The sequence below is a fragment of the Triturus cristatus genome, chromosome 9 (genome assembly GCF_964204655.1).
Source record: "Triturus cristatus chromosome 9, aTriCri1.1, whole genome shotgun sequence".
NCBI lineage: Eukaryota > Metazoa > Chordata > Amphibia > Caudata > Salamandridae > Triturus > Triturus cristatus.
In genome coordinates, this window is record NC_140592.1 from 544,253,314 (window position 1) to 544,278,279 (window position 24,966).

A 24,966-nucleotide genomic window follows, 5' to 3' on the forward strand; every position below is an offset into this window, starting at 1 on the left:
CTTACTCTGGCCTAATAGCTAAGGTCTTAGACTCGTACTCTGGCCTAATGGTTAAGGTCTTAACTCTTACTCTGGCCTAATAGCTATGGTCTGAGACTCGTACTATGGCCTACAGGTTAAGGTCTTAACTCTTACTCTGGCCTAATAGCTAAGGTCTTAACTCTTACTCTGGCCTAATAGCTAAGGTCTTAGACTCATACTATGGCCTACAGGTTAAGGTCTTAACTCTTACTCTGGCCTACTGGTTAAGGTCTTAACTCTTAATCTGGCCTAATAGCTAAGGTCTTAACTCTTACTCTGGCCTACTGGTTAAGGTCTTAACTCTTACTCTGGCCTAATAGCTAAGGTCTTAGACTCATACTATGGCCTACAGGTTAAGGTCTTAACTCTTACTCTGGCCTACTGGTTAAGGTCTTAACTCTTAATCTGGCCTAATAGCTAAGGTCTTAACTCTTACTCTGGCCTACTGGTTAAGGTCTTAACTCTTACTCTGGCCTAATAGCTAAGTCTTAGACTCTCACTCTGGCCTGCTGGTTAAGGTCTTAACTCTTACTCTGGCCTAATAGCTAAGGTCTTAACTCTTACCCTGGCCTAATGGTTAAGGTCTTAGCTCTTACTCTGGCCTAATAGCTAAGGTCTTAGACTCTTACTCTGGCCTACTGGTTAAGGTCTTAACTCTTAATCTGGCCTAATAGCTAAGGTCTTAATTCTTACTCTGGCCTAATAGCTAAGGTTTTAACTCTTACTCTGGCCTAATGGCTAAGGTCTTAACTCTTACTCTGGTCTACTGGTTAAGGTCTTAACTCTTACTCCGGCCTAATAGCTAAGGTCTTAACTCTTACTCTGGCCTAATAGCTAAGGTCTTAGAGTCGTACTCTGGCCTACTGGTTAAGGTCTTAACTCTTACTCTGGCCTACTGGTTAAGGTCTTAACTCTTACTCTGGCCTAATAGCTAAGGTCTTAGACTCGTACCCTGGCCTAATGGTTAAGGTCTTAATTCGTACTCTGGCCTAATGGTTAAGGTCTTATCACTTACTTTGGCCTAATAGCTAAGGTCTTAACTCTTACTCTGGCCTAATAGCTAAGGTCTTAGACTTGTACTCTGGCCTACTGGTTAAGGTCTTAACTCTTACACTGGCCTACTGGTTAAGGTCTTAACTCTTACTTTGACCTAATAGATAAGGTCTTAACTCTTACTATGGCCTAATAGCTAAGGTCTTAGACTCGTACTATGGCCTACAGGTTAAGGTCTTAACTCTTACTCTGGCCTAATAGCTAAGAACTTAGACTCGTACTCTGGCCTACTGGTTAAGGTCTTAACTCTTACTCTGGCCTAATAGCTAAGGTCTTAGACTCGTACTCTGGCCTAATGGTTAAGGTCTTAACTCTTACTCTGGCCTACTGGTTAAGGTCTTAACTATTACTCTGGCCTACTGGTTAAGGTCTTAACTCTTACTCTGGTCTGATAGCTAAGGTCTTAGACTCGTACTCTGGCCTAATGGTTAAGGTCTTAACTCGTACTCTGGCCTAATGGTTAAGCTCTTAACTCTTACTCTGGCCTAATAGCTAAGGTCTTAACTCTTACTCTGGCCTAATAGCTAAGGTCTTAGACTCATAGTCTGGCCTATTGGTTAAGGTCTTAACTCTTACTCTGGCCTCCTCGTTAAGGTCTTAACTCTTACTGTGGCCTAATAGCTAAGGTCTTAACTCTTACTCAGGCCTAATAGCTAAGGTCTTAACTCTTACTCTGGCCTACTGGTTAAGGTCTTAACTCTTACTCTGGCCTAATAGCTAAGGTTTTAGACTCGTACTCTGGCCTACTGGTTAAGGTCTTAACTCTTACTCTGGCCTAATAGCTAAGGTCTTAACTCTTACTCTGGCCCAATAGCTAAGGTCTTGGACCCGTACTATGGCCTACTGGTTAAGTTCTTAACTTTTACTCTGGCCTACTGGTTAAGGTCTTCACTCTTACTCTGGCCTAAAAGCTAAGGTCTTAACTCTTACTCTGGTCTAAAAGCTAAGGTCTTAGATTCGTACTATGGCCTACAGGTTAAGGTCTTAACTCTTACTCTGGCCTAATATCTAAGGTCTTAACTCTTACTCTGGCCTAATAGCTAAGGTCTTAGACTAGTAAAATGGCCTACAGGTTAAGGTCTTAACTCTTACTCTGGCCTAATAGCTAAGGTCTTAGACTCGTACTATGGCCTACAGGTTAAGGTCTTAAATCTTGCTCTGGCCTAATAGCCAAGGTCTTAGACTCGTACTCTGGCCTACTGGTTAAGGTCTTAACTCTTACTCTGGCCTAATAGCTAAGGTCTTAACTCTTACTCTGGCCTAATAGCCAAGGTCTTAACTCTTACTCTGGCCTAATAGCTAAGGTCTTAGGCTCATACTCTGGCCTACTGGTTAAGGTCTTAACTCTTACTCTGGCCTACTGGTTAAGGTCTTAACTCTTAGTCTGGCCTAATAGCTAAGGTCTTAGAATCCTACTCTGGCCTAATAGCTAAGGTCTTAGACTCGTACTATGGCCTACAGGTTAAGGTCTTAACTCTTACTCTAGCCTAATAGCCAAGGTCTTAGACTCATACTCTGGCCTACTGGTTAAGGTCTTAACTCTTACTCTGGCCTAATAGCTAAGGTCTTAACTCTTACTCTGGCCTAATAGCTAAGGTCTTAACTCTTACTCCGGCCTAATAGCTAAGGTCTTAGACTCTTACTCTGGCCTACTGGTTAAGGTCTTAACTCTTACTCTGGCCTACTGGTTAACGTCCTAACACTTAGTCTGGCCTAATAGCTAAGGTCTTAGGATCCTACACTGGCCTAATAGCTAAGGTCTTAGACTCGTACTATGGCCTACAGGTTAAGGTCTTAACTCTTACTCTGGCCTTATAGCTAAGGTCTTAGACTCGTACACTGGCCTAATGGTTAATGTCTTAACGCTTACTCTGGCCTAATAGCTAAGGTCTTAGACTCGTACTCTGGCCTACTGGTTAAGGTCTTAACTCTTACTCTGGCCTACTGGTTAAGGTCTTAACTCTTACTCTAGCCTAATAGCCAAGGTCTTAGACTTATACTCTGGCCTACTGGTTAAGGTCTTAACTCTTACTCTGGCCTAATAGCTAAGGTCTTAACTCTTACTCTGGCCTAATAGCTAAGGTCTTAGACTCTTACTCTGGCCTACTGGTTAAGGTCTTAACTCTTACTCTGGCCTACTGGTTAAAGTCCTAAAACTTAGTCTGGCCTAATAGCTAAGGTCTTAGAATCCTACTCTGGCCTAATAGCTAAGGTCTTAGACTCGTACTGTGGCCTACAGGTTAAGGTCTTAACTCTTACTCTGGCCTTATAGCTAAGGTCTTAGACTCGTACACTGGCCTAATGGTTAATGTCTTAACGCTTACTCTGGCCTAATAGCTAAGGTCTTAGACTCGTACTCTGGCCTACTGGTTAAGGTCTTAACTCTTACTCTGGCCTAATTCCTAAGGTCTTAACTCTTACTCTGGCCTAATAGATAAGGTCTTAACACTTAGTCTGGCCTAATAGCTAAGGTCTGAACTCTTACTCTGGCCTAATAGCTAAGGTCTTAGACTCGCACTCTGGCCTAATGGTTAAGGTCTAAACTCTTACTCTGGCCTAATAGCTAAGGTCTTAACTCTTACTCTGGCCTACTGGTTAAGGTCTTAACTCTTACTCTGGCCTAATAGCTAAGGTCTTAACTCTTACTCTGGCCTACTGGTTAAGGTCTTAACTCTTACTCTGGCCTAATAGCTAAGGTCTTAGACTCGTACGCTGGCCTAATAGTTAAGGTCTTAACTCTTACTCTGGCCTAATAGCTAAGGTCTTAGACTCGTACTCTGGCCTACTGGTTAAGGTCTTAACTCTTACTCTGGCCTAATAGCTAAGGTCTTAACTCTTACTCTGGCCTAATAGATAAGGTCTTAACTCTTAGTCTGGCCTAATAGCTAAGGTCTTAGACTCGTACTCTGGCCTAATAGCTAATGTCTTAGACTCGTACTCTGGCCTAATGGTTAAGGTCTTAACTCTTAATCTGGCCTAATAGCTAAGGTCTTAACTCTTACTCTGGCCTAATAGCTAAGGTCTTAGACTTGTACTATGGCCTACAGGTTAAGGGCTTAACTCTTACTCTGGCCTAATAGATAAGGTCTTAGACTCGTACTCTCGCCTACTGGTTAAGGTCTTAACTCCTACTCTGGCCTAATAGCTAAGGTCTTAACTCTTACTCTGGCCTACTGGTTAAGGTCTTAACTCTTACTCTGGCCTACTTGTTAAGGTCCTAACTCTTACTCTGGCCTAATAGCTAAGGTCTTAGACTCGTACTCTGGCCTAATGGTTAAGGTCTTAACTCTTACTCTGGCCTAATAGCTATGGTCTGAGACTCGTACTATGGCCTACAGGTTAAGGTCTTAACTCTTACTCTGGCCTAATAGCTAAGGTCTTAACTCTTACTCTGGCCTAATAGCTAAGGTCTTAGACTCATACTATGGCCTACAGGTTAAGGTCTTGACTCTTACTCTGGCCTACTGGTTAAGGTCTTAACTCTTAATCTGGCCTAATAGCTAAGGTCTTAACTCTTACTCTGGCCTACTGGTTAAGGTCTTAACTCTTACTCTGGCCTAATAGCTAAGGTCTTAGACTCATACTATGGCCTACAGGTTAAGGTCTTAACTCTTACTCTGGCCTACTGGTTAAGGTCTTAACTCTTAATCTGGCCTAATAGCTAAGGTCTTAACTCTTACTCTGGCCTACTGGTTAAGGTCTTAACTCTTACTCTGGCCTAATAGCTAATTTTAGACTCTCACTCTGGCCTGCTGGTTAAGGTCTTAACTCTTACTCTGGCCTAATAGCTAAGGTCTTAACTCTTACCCTGGCCTAATGGTTAAGGTCTTAGCTCTTACTCTGGCCTAATAGCTAAGGTCTTAGACTCTTACTCTGGCCTACTGGTTAAGGTCTTAACTCTTAATCTGGCCTAATAGCTAAGGTCTTATTTCTTACTCTGGCCTAATAGCTAAGGTTTTAACTCTTACTCTGGCCTAATGGCTAAGGTCTTAACTCTTACTCTGGTCTACTGGTTAAGGTCTTAACTCTTACTCCGGCCTAATAGCTAAGGTCTTAACTCTTACTCTGGCCTAATAGCTAAGGTCTTAGAGTCGTACTCTGGCCTACTGGTTAAGGTCTTAACTCTTACTCTGGCCTACTGGTTAAGGTCTTAACTCTTACTCTGGCCTAATAGCTAAGGTCTTAGACTCGTACCCTGGCCTAATGGTTAAGGTCTTAATTCGTACTCTGGCCTAATGGTTAAGGTCTTAACACTTACTCTGGCCTAATAGCTAAGGTCTTAACTCTTACTCTGGCCTAATAGCTAAGGTCTTAGACTTGTACTCTGGCCTACTGGTTAAGGTCTTAACTCTTACACTGGCCTACTGGTTAAGGTCTTAACTCTTACTCTGACCTAATAGATAAGGTCTTAACTCTTACTATGGCCTAATAGCTAAGGTCTTAGACTCGTACTATGGCCTACAGGTTAAGGTCTTAACTCTTACTCTGGCCTAATAGCTAAGAACTTAGACTCGTACTCTGGCCTACTGGTTAAGGTCTTAACTCTTACTCTGGCCTAATAGCTAAGGTCTTAGACTCGTACTCTGGCCTAATGGTTAAGGTCTTAACTCTTACTCTGGCCTACTGGTTAAGGTCTTAACTATTACTCTGGCCTACTGGTTAAGGTCTTAACTCTTACTCTGGTCTGATAGTTAAGGTCTTAGACTCGTACTCTGGCCTAATGGTTAAGGTCTTAACTCGTACTCTGGCCTAATGGTTAAGCTCTTAACTCTTACTCTGGCCTAATAGCTAAGGTCTTAACTCTTACTCTGGCCTAATATCTAAGGTCTTAGACTCATAGTCTGGCCTACTGGTTAAGGTCTTAACTCTTACTCTGGCCTCCTCGTTAAGGTCTTAACTCTTACTGTGGCCTAATAGCTAAGGTCTTAACTCTTACTCAGGCCTAATAGCTAAGGTCTTAACTCTTACTCTGGCCTACTGGTTAAGGTCTTAACTCTTACTCTGGCCTAATAGCTAAGGTTTTAGACTCGTACTCTGGCCTACTGGTTAAGGTCTTAACTCTTACTCTGGCCTAATAGCTAAGGTCTTAACTCTTACTCTGGCCCAATAGCTAAGGTCTTGGACCCGTACTATGGCCTACTGGTTAAGTTCTTAACTTTTACTCTGGCCTACTGGTTAAGGTCTTCACTCTTACTCTGGCCTAAAAGCTAAGGTCTTAACTCTTACTCTGGTCTAAAAGCTAAGGTCTTAGATTCGTACTATGGCCTACAGGTTAAGGTCTTAACTCTTACTGTGGCCTAATATCTAAGGTCTTAACTCTTACTCTGGCCTAATAGCTAAGGTCTTAGACTAGTAAAATGGCCTACAGGTTAAGGTCTTAACTCTTACTCTGGCCTAATAGCTAAGGTCTTAGACTCGTACTATGGCCTACAGGTTAAGGTCTTAAATCTTGCTCTGGCCTAATAGCCAAGGTCTTTGACTCGTACTCTGGCCTACTGGTTAAGGTCTTAACTCTTACTCTGGCCTAATAGCTAAGGTCTTAACTCTTACTCTGGCCTAATAGCCAAGGTCTTAACTCTTACTCTGGCCTAATAGCTAAGGTCTTAGGCTCATACTCTGGCCTACTGGTTAAGGTCTTAACTCTTACTCTGGCCTACTGGTTAAGGTCTTAACTCTTAGTCTGGCCTAATAGCTAAGGTCTTAGAATCCTACTCTGGCCTAATAGCTAAGGTCTTAGACTCGTACTATGGCCTACAGGTTAAGGTCTTAACTCTTACTCTAGCCTAATAGCCAAGGTCTTACCACTCATACTCTGGCCTACTGGTTAAGGTCTTAACTCTTACTCTGGCCTAATAGCTAAGGTCTTAACTAGGCCTGGGCGGTAAAATCCGTTCCGCTCACGGAATTTGCGGAATTTGCGTAATTTCGCGTTCCGCGGAGAACGCGAAATTACCCAAAAATCTGCGTTCCGCGACTTCGCGAAATTTTTTGCTTGTTCGCGTTCTCAATATGCGTGTTCGCGAGATATTTGACCCCGAGCACGCAAACAGCGATCGCGAACAGGAAAAAAGTATCGCGAACAAGCAATTCCGCGTGTTCGCGGAATTTCTGCGTGTTCGCGGAGATTTTTTACCGTTTCGCGGAGATTTGCGTAACGCGATTACGCAAATTCCGCCCACCCCTAGTCTTAACTCTTACTCTGGCCTAATAGCTAAGGTCTTAACTCTTACTCCGGCCTAATAGCTAAGGTCTTAGACTCTTACTCTGGCCTACTGGTTAAGGTCTTAACTCTTACTCTGGCCTACTGGTTAACGTCCTAACACTTAGTCTGGCCTAATAGCTAAGGTCTTAGAATCCTACACTGGCCTAATAGCTAAGGTCTTAGACTCGTACTATGGCCTACAGGTTAAGGTCTTAACTCTTACTCTGGCCTTATAGCTAAGGTCTTAGACTCGTACACTGGCCTAATGGTTAATGTCTTAACGCTTACTCTGGCCTAATAGCTAAGGTCTTAGACTCGTACTCTGGCCTACTGGTTAAGGTCTTAACTCTTACTCTGGCCTACTGGTTAAGGTCTTAACTCTTACTCTAGCCTAATAGCCAAGGTCTTAGACTTATACTCTGGCCTACTGGTTAAGGTCTTAACTCTTACTCTGGCCTAATAGCTAAGGTCTTAACTCTTACTCTGGCCTAATAGCTAAGGTCTTAGACTCTTACTCTGGCCTACTGGTTAAGGTCTTAACTCTTACTCTGGCCTACTGGTTAAAGTCCTAAAACTTAGTCTGGCCTAATAGCTAAGGTCTTAGAATCCTACTCTGGCCTAATAGCTAAGGTCTTAGACTCGTACTGTGGCCTACAGGTTAAGGTCTTAACTCTTACTCTGGCCTTATAGCTAAGGTCTTAGACTCGTACACTGGCCTAATGGTTAATGTCTTAACGCTTACTCTGGCCTAATAGCTAAGGTCTTAGACTCGTACTCTGGCCTACTGGTTAAGGTCTTAACTCTTACTCTGGCCTAATTCCTAAGGTCTTAACTCTTACTCTGGCCTAATAGATAAGGTCTTAACACTTAGTCTGGCCTAATAGCTAAGGTCTTAGACTTGTACTCTGGCCTAATAGCTAACGTCTTAGACTCGTACTCTGGCCTAATGGTGAAGGTCTTAACTCTTACTCTGGCCTAATAGCTAAGGTCTTAGACTCGTACTCTGGCCTACTGGTTAAGGTCTTAACTCTTACTCTGGCCTAATAGCTAAGGTCTTAACTCTTACGCTGGCCTAATAGATAAGGTCTTAACACTTAGTCTGGCCTAATAGCTAAGGTCTTAGACTCGTACTCTGGCCTAATAGCTAACGTCTTAGACTCGTACTCTGGCCTAATGGTGAAGGTCTTAACTCTTACTCTGGCCTAATAGCTAAGGTCTTAACTCTTACTCTGGCCTAATAGCTAAGGTCTTAGACTCGTACTCTGGCCTACTGGTTAAGGTCTTAACTCTTACTCTGGCCTAATGGCTAAGGTCTTAACTCTTACTCTGGCCTACTGGTTAAAGTCTTAACTCTTACTCTGGCCTAATAGCTAAGGTCTTAACTCTTACTCTGGCCTAGTGGTTAAGGTCTTAACTCTTACTCTGGCCTAATAGCTAAGGTCTTAGACTTGTAATATGGCCTACAGGTTAAGGTCTTAACTCTTACTCTGGCATAACAACTAAGGTCTGAACTCTTACTCTGGCCTAATAGCTAAGGTCTTAGACTCGTACTCTGGCCTAATGGTTAAGGTCTTTTCTCTTACTCTGGCCTAATAGCTAAGGTCTTAACTCTTACTCTGGCCTACAGGTTAAGGTCTTAACTCTTACTCTGGCCTAATAGCTAAGGTCTTAGACTCGTACTATGGCCTACAGGTTAAGGTCTTAACTCTTACTCTGGCCTAATAGCTAAGGTCTTAGACTCGTACTCTGGCCTACTGGTTAAGGTCTTAACTCTTACTCTGGCCTAATAGCTAAGGTCTTAACTCTTACTCTGGCCTAATAGATAAGGTCTTAACTCTTAGTCTGGCCTAATAGCTAAGGTCTTAGACTCGTACTCTGGCCTAATAGCTAACGTCTTAGACTCGTACTCTGGCCTAATGGTTAAGGTGTTAACTCTTACTCTAGCCTAATAGCTAAGGTCTTAACTCTTACTCTGGCCTAATAGCTAAGGTCTTAGACTTGTACTATGGCCTACAGGTTAAGGGCTTAACTCTTACTCTGGCCTAATAGCTAAGGTCTTAGACTCGTACTCTCGCCTACTGGTTAAGGTCTTAACTCCTACTCTGGCCTAATAGCTAAGGTCTTAGACTCTTACTCTGGCCTAATGGTTAAGGTCTTAACTCTTATTCTGGCCAACTGGTTAAGGTCTTAACTCTTACTCTGGCCTAATAGCTAAGGTCTTAACTCTTACTCTGGTCTACTGGTTAAGGTCTTAACTCAAACTCTGGCCTACTTGTTAAGGTCTTAACTCTTACTCCGGCCTAATAGCTAAGGTCTTAGACTCGTACTCTGGCCTAATGGTTAAGGTCTTAACTCTTACTCTGGCCTAATAGCTAAGGTCTGAGACTCGTACTATGGCCTACAGGTTAAGGTCTTAACTCTTACTCTGGCCTAATAGCTAAGGTCTTAACTCTTACTCTGGCCTAATAGCTAAGGTCTTAGACTCATACTATGGCCTACAGGTTAAGGTCTTAACTCTTACTCTGGCCTACTGGTTAAGTTCTTAACTCTTACTCTGGCCTAAAAGCTAAGGTCTTAGACTCGTACTCTGGCCTAATGGTTAAGGTCTTAACTCTTACTCTGGCCTAATAGCTAAGGTCTTAGACTCGTACTATGGCCTAATGGTTAAGGTCTTAACTCTTATTCTGGCCTACTGGTTAAGGTCTTAACTCTTACTCTGGCCTACTGGTTAAGGTCTTAACTCTTATTCTGGCCTAATAGCTAAGGTCTTAGACTCGTACTCTGGCCTACTGGTTAAGGTCTTAACTCATACTCTGGCCTAATAGCTAAGGTCTTAGACTCGTACTATAGCCTAATGGTTAAGGTCTTAACTCTTACTCTGGCCTACTGGTTAAGGTCTTAACTCTTAATCTGGCCTAATAGCTAAGGTCTTAACTCTTACTCTGGCCTACTGGTTAAGGTCTTAACTCTTACTCTGGCCTAATAGCTAAGGTCTTAGACTCGTACTATGGCCTACAGGTTAAGGTCTTAACTCGTACTCTGGCCTAATGGTTAAGGTCTTAACTCTCACTCTGGCCTACTGGTAAAGGTCTTAACTCTTACTCTGGCCTAATAGCTAAGGTCTTAACTCTTACTCTGGCCTAATGGTTAAGGTATTACCTCTTACTCTGGCCTATTAGCTAAGGTCTTAGACTCTTACTCTGGCCAACTGGTTAAGGTCTTAACTCTTACTCTGGCCTAATAGCTAAGGTCTTAACTCTTACTCTGGTCTACTGGTTAAGGTCTTAACTCAAACTCTGGCCTACTTGTTAAGGTCTTAACTCTTACTCAGGCCTAATAGCTAAGGTCTTAGACTCGTACTCTGGCCTAATGGTTAAGGTCTTAACTCTTACTCTGGCCTAATAGCTAAGGTCTGAGACTCGTACTATGGCCTACAGGTTAAGGTCTTAACTCTTACTCTGGCCTAATAGCTAAGGTCTTAACTCTTACTCTGGCCTAATAGCTAAGGTCTTAGACTCATACTATGGCCTACAGGTTAAGGTCTTAACTCTTACTCTGGCCAACTGGTTAAGTTCTTAACTCTTACTCTGGCCTAAAAGCTAAGGTCTTAGACTCGTACTCTGGCCTAATGGTTAAGGTCTTAACTCTTACTCTGGCCTAATAGCTAAGGTCTTAGACTCGTACTATGGCCTAATGGTTAAGGTCTTAACTCTTATTCTGGCCTACTGGTTAAGGTCTTAACTCTTACTCTGGCCTACTGGTTAAGGTCTTAACTCTTACTCTGGCCTAATTCCTAAGGTCTTAACTCTTACTCTGGCCTAATAGATAAGGTCTTAACACTTAGTCTGGCCTAATAGCTAAGGTCTTAGACTTGTACTCTGGCCTAATAGCTAACGTCTTAGACTCGTACTCTGGCCTAATGGTGAAGGTCTTAACTCTTACTCTGGCCTAATAGCTAAGGTCTTAGACTCGTACTCTGGCCTACTGGTTAAGGTCTTAACTCTTACTCTGGCCTAATAGCTAAGGTCTTAACTCTTACGCTGGCCTAATAGATAAGGTCTTAACACTTAGTCTGGCCTAATAGCTAAGGTCTTAGACTCGTACTCTGGCCTAATAGCTAACGTCTTAGACTCGTACTCTGGCCTAATGGTGAAGGTCTTAACTCTTACTCTGGCCTAATAGCTAAGGTCTTAACTCTTACTCTGGCCTAATAGCTAAGGTCTTAGACTCGTACTCTGGCCTACTGGTTAAGGTCTTAACTCTTACTCTGGCCTAATGGCTAAGGTCTTAACTCTTACTCTGGCCTACTGGTTAAAGTCTTAACTCTTACTCTCGCCTAATAGCTAAGGTCTTAACTCTTACTCTGGCCTAGTGGTTAAGGTCTTAACTCTTACTCTGGCCTAATAGCTAAGGTCTTAGACTTGTAATATGGCCTACAGGTTAAGGTCTTAACTCTTACTCTGGCATAACAACTAAGGTCTGAACTCTTACTCTGGCCTAATAGCTAAGGTCTTAGACTCGTACTCTGGCCTAATGGTTAAGGTCTTTTCTCTTACTCTGGCCTAATAGCTAAGGTCTTAACTCTTACTCTGGCCTACAGGTTAAGGTCTTAACTCTTACTCTGGCCTAATAGCTAAGGTCTTAGACTCGTACTATGGCCTACAGGTTAAGGTCTTAACTCTTACTCTGGCCTAATAGCTAAGGTCTTAGACTCGTACTCTGGCCTACTGGTTAAGGTCTTAACTCTTACTCTGGCCTAATAGCTAAGGTCTTAACTCTTACTCTGGCCTAATAGATAAGGTCTTAACTCTTAGTCTGGCCTAATAGCTAAGGTCTTAGACTCGTACTCTGGCCTAATAGCTAACGTCTTAGACTCGTACTCTGGCCTAATGGTTAAGGTGTTAACTCTTACTCTAGCCTAATAGCTAAGGTCTTAACTCTTACTCTGGCCTAATAGCTAAGGTCTTAGACTTGTACTATGGCCTACAGGTTAAGGGCTTAACTCTTACTCTGGCCTAATAGCTAAGGTCTTAGACTCGTACTCTCGCCTACTGGTTAAGGTCTTAACTCCTACTCTGGCCTAATAGCTAAGGTCTTAGACTCTTACTCTGGCCTAATGGTTAAGGTCTTAACTCTTATTCTGGCCAACTGGTTAAGGTCTTAACTCTTACTCTGGCCTAATAGCTAAGGTCTTAACTCTTACTCTGGTCTACTGGTTAAGGTCTTAACTCAAACTCTGGCCTACTTGTTAAGGTCTTAACTCTTACTCCGGCCTAATAGCTAAGGTCTTAGACTCGTACTCTGGCCTAATGGTTAAGGTCTTAACTCTTACTCTGGCCTAATAGCTAAGGTCTGAGACTCGTACTATGGCCTACAGGTTAAGGTCTTAACTCTTACTCTGGCCTAATAGCTAAGGTCTTAACTCTTACTCTGGCCTAATAGCTAAGGTCTTAGACTCATACTATGGCCTACAGGTTAAGGTCTTAACTCTTACTCTGGCCTACTGGTTAAGTTCTTAACTCTTACTCTGGCCTAAAAGCTAAGGTCTTAGACTCGTACTCTGGACTAATGGTTAAGGTCTTAACTCTTACTCTGGCCTAATAGCTAAGGTCTTAGACTCGTACTATGGCCTAATGGTTAAGGTCTTAACTCTTATTCTGGCCTACTGGTTAAGGTCTTAACTCTTACTCTGGCCTACTGGTTAAGGTCTTAACTCTTATTCTGGCCTAATAGCTAAGGTCTTAGACTCGTACTCTGGCCTACTGGTTAAGGTCTTAACTCATACTCTGGCCTAATAGCTAAGGTCTTAGACTCGTACTATAGCCTAATGGTTAAGGTCTTAACTCTTACTCTGGCCTACTGGTTAAGGTCTTAACTCTTAATCTGGCCTAATAACTAAGGTCTTAACTCTTACTCTGGCCTACTGGTTAAGGTCTTAACTCTTACTCTGGCCTAATAGCTAAGGTCTTAGACTCGTACTATGGCCTACAGGTTAAGGTCTTAACTCGTACTCTGGCCTAATGGTTAAGGTCTTAACTCTCACTCTGGCCTACTGGTAAAGGTCTTAACTCTTACTCTGGCCTAATAGCTAAGGTCTTAACTCTTACTCTGGCCTAATGGTTAAGGTATTACCTCTTACTCTGGCCTATTAGCTAAGGTCTTAGACTCTTACTCTGGCCAACTGGTTAAGGTCTTAACTCTTACTCTGGCCTAATAGCTAAGGTCTTAACTCTTACTCTGGTCTACTGGTTAAGGTCTTAACTCAAACTCTGGCCTACTTGTTAAGGTCTTAACTCTTACTCCGGCCTAATAGCTAAGGTCTTAGACTCGTACTCTGGCCTAATGGTTAAGGTCTTAACTCTTACTCTGGCCTAATAGCTAAGGTCTGAGACTCGTACTATGGCCTACAGGTTAAGGTCTTAACTCTTACTCTGGCCTAATAGCTAAGGTCTTAACTCTTACTCTGGCCTAATAGCTAAGGTCTTAGACTCATACTATGGCCTACAGGTTAAGGTCTTAACTCTTACTCTGGCCAACTGGTTAAGTTCTTAACTCTTACTCTGGCCTAAAAGCTAAGGTCTTAGACTCGTACTCTGGCCTAATGGTTAAGGTCTTAACTCTTACTCTGGCCTAATAGCTAAGGTCTTAGACTCGTACTATGGCCTAATGGTTAAGGTCTTAACTCTTATTCTGGCCTACTGGTTAAGGTCTTAACTCTTACTCTGGCCTACTGGTTAAGGTCTTAACTCTTATTCTGGCCTAATAGCTAAGGTCTTAGACTCGTACTCTGGCCTACTGGTTAAGGTCTTAACTCATACTCTGGCCTAATAGCTAAGGTCTTAGACTCGTACTATAGCCTAATGGTTAAGGTCTTAACTCTTACTCTGGCCTACTGGTTAAGGTCTTAACTCTTAATCTGGCCTAATAGCTAAGGTCTTAACTCTTACTCTGGCCTACTGGTTAAGGTCTTAACTCTTACTCTGGCCTAATAGCTAAGGTCTTAGACTCGTACTATGGCCTACAGGTTAAGGTCTTAACTCGTACTCTGGCCTAATGGTTAAGGTCTTAACTCTCACTCTGGCCTACTGGTAAAGGTCTTAACTCTTACTCTGGCCTAATAGCTAAGGTCTTAACTCTTACTCTGGCCTAATGGTTAAGGTATTACCTCTTACTCTGGCCTATTAGCTAAGGTCTTAGACTCTTACTCTGGCCTACTGGTTAAGGTCTTAACTCTTAATCTGGCCTAATAGCTAAGGTCTAAACTCTTACTCTGGCCTAATAGCTAAGGTTTTAACTCTTACTCTGGCCTAATGGCTAAGGTCTTAACTCTTACTCTGGCCTACTGGTTAAGGTCTTAACTCTTACTCTGGCCTAATAGCTAAGGTCTTAACTCATACTCTGGCCTAATAGCTAAGGTCTTAGACTCGTACTCTGGCCTACTGGTTAAGGTCTTAACTCTTACTCTGGCCTACTGGTTAAGGTCTTAACTCTTACTCTGGCCTAATAGCAAAGGTCTTAGACTAGTACTATGGCCTACAGGTTAAGGTCTTAACTCTTACTCTGGCCTACAGGTTAAGGTCTTAACTCTTACTCTGGCCTAATAGCTAAGGTCTTAGACTCGTACTATGGCCTACAGGTTAAGGTCTTAACTCTTACTCTGGCCTAATAGCCAAGGTCTTAGACTCGTACTCTGGCCTACTGGTTAAGGTCTTAACTCTTACTCTGGCCTAATAGCTAAGGTCTTAACTCTTACTCTGGCCTAATAGCTAAGGTCTTAACTCTTACTCTGGCCTAATAGCTAAGGTCTTAGACTCTTACTCTGGCCTACTGGTTAAGGTCTTAACTCTTACTCTGGCCTACTGGTTAAGGTCTTAACTCTTAGTCTGGCCTAATATCTAAGGTCTTAGAATCCTACTCTGGCCTAATAGCTAAGGTCTTAGACTCGTACTATGGCCTACAGGTTAAGGTCTTAACTCTTACTCTGGCCTTATAGCTAAGGTCTTACACTCGTACACTGGCCTAATGGTTAAGGTCTTAACTCTTACTCTGGCCTAATAGCTAAGGTCTTAGACTCGTACTCTGGCCTACTAGTTAAGGTCTTAACTCTTACTCTAGCCTAATAGCTAAGGTCTTAACTCTTACTCTGGCCTAATGGATAAGTTCTTAACACTTAGTCTGGCCTAATAGCTAAGGTCTTAGACTCGTACTCTGGCCTAATAGCTAACGTCTTAGACTCGTACTCTGGCCTAAGGGTGAAGGTCTTAACTCTTAATCTGGCCTAATTGCTAAGGTCTTAACTCTTACTCTGGCCTAATAGCTAAGGTCTTAGACTCGTACTCTGGCCTACTCGTTAAGGTCTTAACTCTTACTCTGGCCTAATAGCTAAGGTCTTAACTCTTACTCTGGCCTACTGGTTAAAGTCTTAACTCTTACTCTGGCCTAATAGCTAAGGTCTTAACTCTTACTCTGGCCTACTGGTTAAGGTCTTAACTCTTACTCTGGCCTAATAGCTAAGGTCTTAACTCTTACTCTGGCCTAATAGCTAAGGTCTGAACTCTTACTCTGGCCTAATAGCTAAGGTCTTAGACTCGCACTCTGTCCTAATGGTTAAGGTCTTAACTCTTACTCTGGCCTAATAGCTAAGGTCTTAACTCTTACTCTGGCCTACTGGTTAAGGTCTTAACTCTTACTCTGGCCTAATAGCTAAGGTCTTAACTCTTACTCTGGCCTACTGGTTAAGGTCTTAACTCTTACTCTGGCCTAATAGCTAAGGTCTTAGACTCGTACGCTGGCCTAATAGTTAAGGTCTTAACTCTTACTCTGGCCTAATAGCTAAGGTCTTAGACTCGTACTCTGGCCTACTGGTTAAGGTCTTAACTCTTACTCTGGCCTAATAGCTAAGGTCTTAACTCTTACTCTGGCCTAATAGATAAGGTCTTAACTCTTAGTCTGGCCTAATAGCTAAGGTATTAGACTCGTACTCTGGCCTAATAGCTAACGTCTTAGACTCGTACTCTGGCCTAATGGTTAAGGTCTTAACTCTTACTCTGGCCTAATAGCTAAGGTCTTAACTCTTACTCTGGCCTAATAGCTAAGGTCTTAGACTTGTACTATGGCCTACAGGTTAAGGGCTTAACTCTTACTCTGGCCTAATAGCTAAGGTCTTAGACTCGTACTCTCGCCTACTGGTTAAGGTCTTAACTCCTACTCTGGCCTAATAGCTAAGGTCTTAGACTCGTACTCTGGCCTAATGGTTAAGGTCTTAACTCTTATTCTGGCCTACTGGTTAAGGTCTTAACTCTTACTCTGGCCTAATAGCTAAGGTCTTAACTCTTACTCTGGCCTACTGGTTAAGGTCTTAACTCTTACTCTGGCCTACTTGTTAAGGTCCTAACTCTTACTCTGGCCTAATAGCTAAGGTCTTAGACTCGTACTCTGGCCTAATGGTTAAGGTCTTAACTCTTACTCTGGCCTAATAGCTAAGGTCTGAGACTTGTACTATGGCCTACAGGTTAAGGCCTTAACTCTTACTCTGGCCTAATAGCTAAGGTCTTAACTCTTACTCTGGCCTAATAGCTAAGGTCTTAGACTCATACTATGGCCTACAGGTTAAGGTCTTAACTCTTACTCTGGCCTACTGGTTAAGTTCTTAACTCTTACTCTGGCCTAATAGCTAAGGTCTTAGACTCGTACTCTGGCCTAATGGCTAAGGTCTTAACTCTTACTCTGGCCTAATAGCTAACGTCTTAGACTCGTACTCTGGCCTAAGGGTGAAGGTCTTAACTCTTAATCTGGCCTAATAGCTAAGGTCTTAACTCTTACTCTGGCCTAATAGCTAAGGTCTTAGACTCGTACTCTGGCCTACTGGTTAAGGTCTTAACTCTTACTCTGGCCTAATAGCTAAGGTCTTAACTCTTACTCTGGCCTACTGGTTAAAGTCTTAACTCTTACTCTGGCCTAATAGCTAAGGTCTTAACTCTTACTCTGGCCTATTGGTTAAGGTCTTAACTCTTACTCTGGCCTAATAGCTAAGGTCTTAACTCTTACTCTGGCCTAATAGCTAAGGTCTGAACTCTTACTCTGGCCTAATAGCTAAGGTCTTAGACTCGCACTCTGGCCTAATGGTTAAGGTTTTAACTCTTACTCTGGCCTAATAGCTAAGGTCTTAACTCTTACTCTGGCCTACTGGTTAAGGTCTTAACTCTTACTCTGGCCTAATAGCTAAGGTCTTAACTCTTACTCTGGCCTACTGGTTAAGGTCTTAACTCTTACTCTGGCCTAATAGCTAAGGTCTTAGACTCGTACGCTGGCCTAATAGTTAAGGTCTTAACTCTTACTCTGGCCTAATAGCTAAGGTCTTAGACTCGTACTCTGGCCTACTGGTTAAGGTCTTAACTCTTACTCTGGCCTAATAGCTAAGGTCTTAACTCTTACTCTGGCCTAATAGATAAGGTCTTAACTCCTAGTCTGGCCTAATAGCTAAGGTCTTAGACTCGTACTCTGGCCTAAGAGCTAACGTCTTAGACTCGTACTCTGGCCTAATGGTTAAGGTCTTAACTCTTACTCTGGCCTAATAGCTAAGGTCTTAACTCTTACTCTGACCTAATAGCTAAGGTCTTAGACTTGTACTATGGCCTACAGGTTAAGGGCTTAACTCTTACTCTGGCCTAATAGCTAAGGTCTTAGACTCGTACTCTGGCCTAATGGTTAAGGTCTTAATTCTTATTCTGGCCTACTGGTTAAGGTCTTAACTCTTACTCTGGCCTAATAGCTAAGGTCTTAACTCTTACTCTGGCCTACCGGTTAAGGTCTTAACTCTTACTCTGGCCTACTTGTTAAGGTCCTAACTCTTACTCTGGCCTAATAGCTAAGGTCTTAGACTCGTACTCTGGCCTACTGGTTAAGGTCTTAACTCTTACTCTGGCCTAATAGCTAAGGTCTTAACTCTTACTCTGGCCTACTGGTTAAAGTCTTAACTCTTACTCTGGCCTAATAGCTAAGGTCTTAACTCTTACTCTGGCCTATTGGTTAAGGTCTTAACTCTTACTCTGGCCTAATAGCTAAGGTCTTAACTCTTACTCTGGCCTAATAGCTAAGGTCTGAACTCTTACTCTGGCCTAATAGCTAAGGTCTTAGACTCGTACGCTGGCCTAATAGTTAAGGTCTTAACTCTTACTCTGGCCTAATAGCTAAGGTCTTAGACTCGTACTCTGGCCTACTGGTTAAGGTCTTAACTCTTACTCTGGACTAATAGCTAAGGTCTTAACTCTTACTCTGGCCTAATAGATAAGGTCTTAACTCTTAGTCTGGCCTAATAGCTAAGGTCTTAGACTCATACTCTGGCCTAATAGCTAACGTCTTAGACTCGTACTCTGGCCTAATGGTTAAGGTCTTAACTCTTACTCTGGCCTAATAGCTAAAGTCTTAACTCTTACTCTGGCCTAATAGCTAAGGTCTTAGACTTGTACTATGGCCTACAGGTTAAGGGCTTAACTCTTACTCTGGCCTAATAGCTAAGGTCTTAGACTCGTACTCTCGCCTACTGGTTAAGGTCTTAACTCCTACTCTGGCCTAATAGCTAAGGTCTTAGACTCGTACTCTGGCCTAATGGTTAAGGTCTTAACTCTTATTCTGGCCTACTGGTTAAGGTCTTAACTCTTACTCTGGCCTAATAGCTAAGGTCTTAACTCTTACTCTGGCCTACTGGTTAAGTTCTTAACTCTTACTCTGGCCTACTTGTTAAGGTCCTAACTCTTACTCTGGCCTAATAGCTAAGGTCTTAGACTCGTACTCTGGCCTAATGGTTAAGGTCTTAACTCTTACTCTGGCCTAATAGCTAAGGTCTGAGACTCGTACTATGGCCTACAGGTTAAGGCCTTAACTCTTACTCTGGCCTAATAGCTTAGGTCTTAACTCTTACTCTGGCCTAATAGCTAAGGTCTTAGACTCATACTATGGCCTACAGGTTAAGGTCTTAACTCTTACTCTGGCCTACTGGTTAAGTTCTTAACTCTTACTCTGGCCTAATAGCTAAGGTCTTAGACTCGTACTCTGGCCTAATGGCTACGGTCTTAACTCTTACTCTGGCCTAATAGCTAAGGTCTTAGACTCGTACTATGGCCTAATGGTTAAGGTCTTAACTCTTATTCTGGCCTACTGGTTAAGGTCTTAACTCTTACTCTGGCCTACTGGTTAAGGTCTTAACTCTTATTCTGGCCTAATAGCTAAGGTCTTAGACTCGTACTCTGGCCTACTGGTTAAGGTCTTAACTCTTACTCTGGCCTACTGGTTAAGGTCTTAACTCTTAATCTGGCCTAATAGCTAGGTCTTAACTCTTACTCTGGCCTACTGGTTAAGGTCTTAACTCTTACTCTGGCCTAATAGCTAAGTCTTAGACTCGTACTATGGCCTACAGGTTAAGGTCTTAACTCGTACTCTGGCCTAATGGTTAATGTCTTAACTCTCACTCTGGCCTACTGGTTAAGGTCTTAACTCTTACTCTGGCCTAATAGCTAAGGTCTTAACTCTTACCCTGGCCTAATGGTTAAGGTCTTAGCTCTTACTCTGGCCTAATAGCTAAGGTCTTAGACTCTTACTCTGGCCTACTGGTTAAGGTCTTAACTCTTAATCTGGCCTAATAGCTAAGGTCTTAATTCTTACTCTGGCCTAATAGCTAAGGTTTTAACTCTTACTCTGGCCTAATGGCTAAGGTCTTAACTCTTACTCTGGTCTACTGGTTAAGGTCTTAACTCTTACTCTGGCCTAATAGCTAAGGTCTTAACTCTTACTCTGGCCTAATAGCTAAGGTCTTAGAGTCGTACTCTGGCCTACTGGTTAAGGTCTTAACTCTTACTCTGCCCTACTGGTTAAGGTCTTAACTCTTACTCTGGCCTAATAGCTAAGGTCTTAGTCTCGTACTCTGGCCTACTGGTTAAGGTCTTAACTCTTACTCTGGCCTACTGGTTAAGGTCTTAACTCTTACTCTGACCTAATAGCTAAGGTCTTAGACTCGTACCCTGGCCTAATGGTTAAGGTCTTAATTCGTACTCTGGCCTAACGGTTAAGGTCTTAACTCTTACTCTGGCCTAATAGCTAAGGTCTTAACTCTTACTCCGGCCTAATAGCTAAAGTCTTAGACTTGTACTCTGGCCTACTGGTTAAGGTCTTAACTCTTACACTGGCCTACTGGTTAAGGTCTTAACTCTTACTCTGGCCTAATAGATAAGGTCTTAACTCTTACTATGGCCTAATAGCTAAGGTCTTAGACTCGTACTATGGCCTACAGGTTAAGGTCTTAACTCTTACTCTGGCCTAATAGCTAAGAACTTAGACTCATACTCTGGCCTACTGGTTAAGGTCTTAATTCTTACTCTGGCCTAATAGCTAAGGTCTTAGACTCGTACTCTGGCCTAATGGTTAAGGTCTTAACTCTTACTCTGGCCTACTGGTTAAGGTCTTAACTATTACTCTGGCCTACTGGTTAAGGTCTTAACTCTTACTCTGGTCTGATAGCTAAGGTCTTAGACTCGTACTCTGGCCTAATGGTTAAGGTCTTAACTTGTACTCTGGCCTAATGGTTAAGCTCTTAACTCTTACTCTGGCCTAATAGCTAAGGTCTTAACTCTTACTCTGGCCTAATAGCTAAGGTCTTAACTCTTACTCTGGCCTAATAGCTAAGGTCTTAGACTCGTAGTCTGGCCTACTGGTTAAGGTCTTAACTCTTACTCTGGCCTCCTCGTTAAGGTCTTAACTCTTAGTGTGGCCTAATAGCTAAGGTCTTAACTCTTACTCAGGCCTAATAGCTAAGGTCTTAACTCTTACTCTGGCCTACTGGTTAAGGTCTTAACTCTTACTCTGGCCTAATAGCTAAGGTCTTAGACTCGTACTCTGGCCTACTGGTTAAGGTCTTAACTCTTACTCTGGCCTAATAGCTAAGGTCTTAACTCTTACTCTGGCCTAATAGCTAAGGTCTTGGACCCGTACTATGGCCTACTGGTTAAGTTCTTAACTTTTACTCTGGCCTACTGGTTAAGGTCTTCACTCTTACTCTGGCCTAATAGCTAAGGTCCTAACTCTTACTCTGGTCTAAAAGCTAAGGTCTTAGATTCGTAATATGGCCTGCAGGTTAAGGTCTTAACTCTTACTCTGGCCTAATATCTAAGGTCTTAACTCTTACTCTGGCCTAATAGCTAAGGTCTTAGACTCGTACTATGGCCTACAGGTTAAGGTCTTAACTCTTTCTCTGGCCTAATAGCCAAGGTCTTAGACTCGTACTCTGGCCTACTGGTTAAGGTCTTAACTCTTACTCTGGCCTAATAGCTAAGGTCTTAAGTCTTACTCTGGCCTAATAGCTAAGGTCTTAACTCTTACTCCGGCCTAATAGCTAAGGTCTTAGGCTCTTACTCTGGCCTACTGGTTAAGGTCTTAACTCTTACTCTGGCCTACTGGTTAAGGTCTTAACTCTTAGTCTGGCCTAAAAGCTAAGGTCTTAGAATCCTACTCTGGCCTAATAGCTAAGGTCTTAGACTCGTACTATGGCCTACAGGTTAAGGTCTTAACTCTTACTCTAGCCTAATAGCCAAGGTCTTAGACTCATACTCTGGCCTACTGGTTAAGGTCTTAACTCTTACTCTGGCCTAATAGCTAAGGTCTTAACTCTTACTCTGGCCTAATAGCTAAGGTCTTAACTCTTACTCCGGCCTAATAGCTAAGGTCTTAGACTCTTACTCTGGCCTACTGGTTAAAGTCTTAACTCTTACTCTGGCCTAATAGCTAAGGTCTTAACTCTTACTCTGGCCTATTGGTTAAGGTCTTAACTCTTACTCTGGCCTAATAGCTAAGGTCGTAACTCTTACTCTGGCCTAATAGCTAAGGTCTGAACTCTTACTCTGGCCTAATAGCTAAGGTCTTAGACTCGCACTCTGGCCTAATGGTTAAGGTTTTAACTCTTACTCTGGCCTAATAGCTAAGGTCTTAACTCTTACTCTGGCCTACTGGTTAAGGTCTTAACTCTTACTCTGGCCTAATAGCTAAGGTCTTAACTCTTACTCTGGCCTACTGGTTAAGGTCTTAACTCTTACTCTGGCCTAATAGCTAAGGTCTTAGACTCGTACGCTGGCCTAATAGTTAAGGTCTTAACTCTTACTCTGGCCTAATAGCTAAGGTCTTAGACTCGTACTCTGGCCTACTGGTTAAGGTCTTAACTCTTACTCTGGCCTAATAGCTAAGGTCTTAACTCTTACTCTGGCCTAATAGATAAGGTCTTAACTCCTAGTCTGGCCTAATAGCTAAGGTCTTAGACTCGTACTCTGGCCTAAGAGCTAACGTCTTAGACTCGTACTCTGGCCTAATGGTTAAGGTCTTAACTCTTACTCTGGCCTAATAGCTAAGGTCTTAACTCTTACTCTGACCTAATAGCTAAGGTCTTAGACTTGTACTATGGCCTACAGGTTAAGGGCTTAACTCTTACTCTGGCCTAATAGCTAAGGTCTTAGACTCGTACTCTCGCCTACTGGTTAAGGTCTTAACTCCTACTCTGGCCTAATAGCCAAGGTCTTAGACTCGTACTCTGGCCTAATGGTTAAGGTCTTAATTCTTATTCTGGCCTACTGGTTAAGGTCTTAACTCTTACTCTGGCCTAATAGCTAAGGTCTTAACTCTTACTCTGGCCTACCGGTTAAGGTCTTAACTCTTACTCTGGCCTACTTGTTAAGGTCCTAACTCTTACTCTGGCCTAATAGCTAAGGTCTTAGACTCGTACTCTGGCCTACTGGTTAAGGTCTTAACTCTTACTCTGGCCTAATAGCTAAGGTCTTAACTCTTACTCTGGCCTACTGGTTAAAGTCTTAACTCTTACTCTGGCCTAATAGCTAAGGTCTTAACTCTTACTCTGGCCTATTGGTTAAGGTCTTAACTCTTACTCTGGCCTAATAGCTAAGGTCTTAACTCTTACTCTGGCCTAATAGCTAAGGTCTGAACTCTTACTCTGGCCTAATAGCTAAGGTCTTAGACTCGTACGCTGGCCTAATAGTTAAGGTCTTAACTCTTACTCTGGCCTAATAGCTAAGGTCTTAGACTCGTACTCTGGCCTACTGGTTAAGGTCTTAACTCTTACTCTGGACTAATAGCTAAGGTCTTAACTCTTACTCTGGCCTAATAGATAAGGTCTTAACTCTTAGTCTGGCCTAATAGCTAAGGTCTTAGACTCATACTCTGGCCTAATAGCTAACGTCTTAGACTCGTACTCTGGCCTAATGGTTAAGGTCTTAACTCTTACTCTGGCCTAATAGCTAAAGTCTTAACTCTTACTCTGGCCTAATAGCTAAGGTCTTAGACTTGTACTATGGCCTACAGGTTAAGGGCTTAACTCTTACTCTGGCCTAATAGCTAAGGTCTTAGACTCGTACTCTCGCCTACTGGTTAAGGTCTTAACTCCTACTCTGGCCTAATAGCTAAGGTCTTAGACTCGTACTCTGGCCTAATGGTTAAGGTCTTAACTCTTATTCTGGCCTACTGGTTAAGGTCTTAACTCTTACTCTGGCCTAATAGCTAAGGTCTTAACTCTTACTCTGGCCTACTGGTTAAGTTCTTAACTCTTACTCTGGCCTACTTGTTAAGGTCCTAACTCTTACTCTGGCCTAATAGCTAAGGTCTTAGACTCGTACTCTGGCCTAATGGTTAAGGTCTTAACTCTTACTCTGGCCTAATAGCTAAGGTCTGAGACTCGTACTATGGCCTACAGGTTAAGGCCTTAACTCTTACTCTGGCCTAATAGCTTAGGTCTTAACTCTTACTCTGGCCTAATAGCTAAGGTCTTAGACTCATACTATGGCCTACAGGTTAAGGTCTTAACTCTTACTCTGGCCTACTGGTTAAGTTCTTAACTCTTACTCTGGCCTAATAGCTAAGGTCTTAGACTCGTACTCTGGCCTAATGGCTACGGTCTTAACTCTTACTCTGGCCTAATAGCTAAGGTCTTAGACTCGTACTATGGCCTAATGGTTAAGGTCTTAACTCTTATTCTGGCCTACTGGTTAAGGTCTTAACTCTTACTCTGGCCTACTGGTTAAGGTCTTAACTCTTATTCTGGCCTAATAGCTAAGGTCTTAGACTCGTACTCTGGCCTACTGGTTAAGGTCTTAACTCTTACTCTGGCCTACTGGTTAAGGTCTTAACTCTTAATCTGGCCTAATAGCTAGGTCTTAACTCTTACTCTGGCCTACTGGTTAAGGTCTTAACTCTTACTCTGGCCTAATAGCTAAGTCTTAGACTCGTACTATGGCCTACAGGTTAAGGTCTTAACTCGTACTCTGGCCTAATGGTTAATGTCTTAACTCTCACTCTGGCCTACTGGTTAAGGTCTTAACTCTTACTCTGGCCTAATAGCTAAGGTCTTAACTCTTACCCTGGCCTAATGGTTAAGGTCTTAGCTCTTACTCTGGCCTAATAGCTAAGGTCTTAGACTCTTACTCTGGCCTACTGGTTAAGGTCTTAACTCTTAATCTGGCCTAATAGCTAAGGTCTTAATTCTTACTCTGGCCTAATAGCTAAGGTTTTAACTCTTACTCTGGCCTAATGGCTAAGGTCTTAACTCTTACTCTGGTCTACTGGTTAAGGTCTTAACTCTTACTCTGGCCTAATAGCTAAGGTCTTAACTCTTACTCTGGCCTAATAGCTAAGGTCTTAGAGTC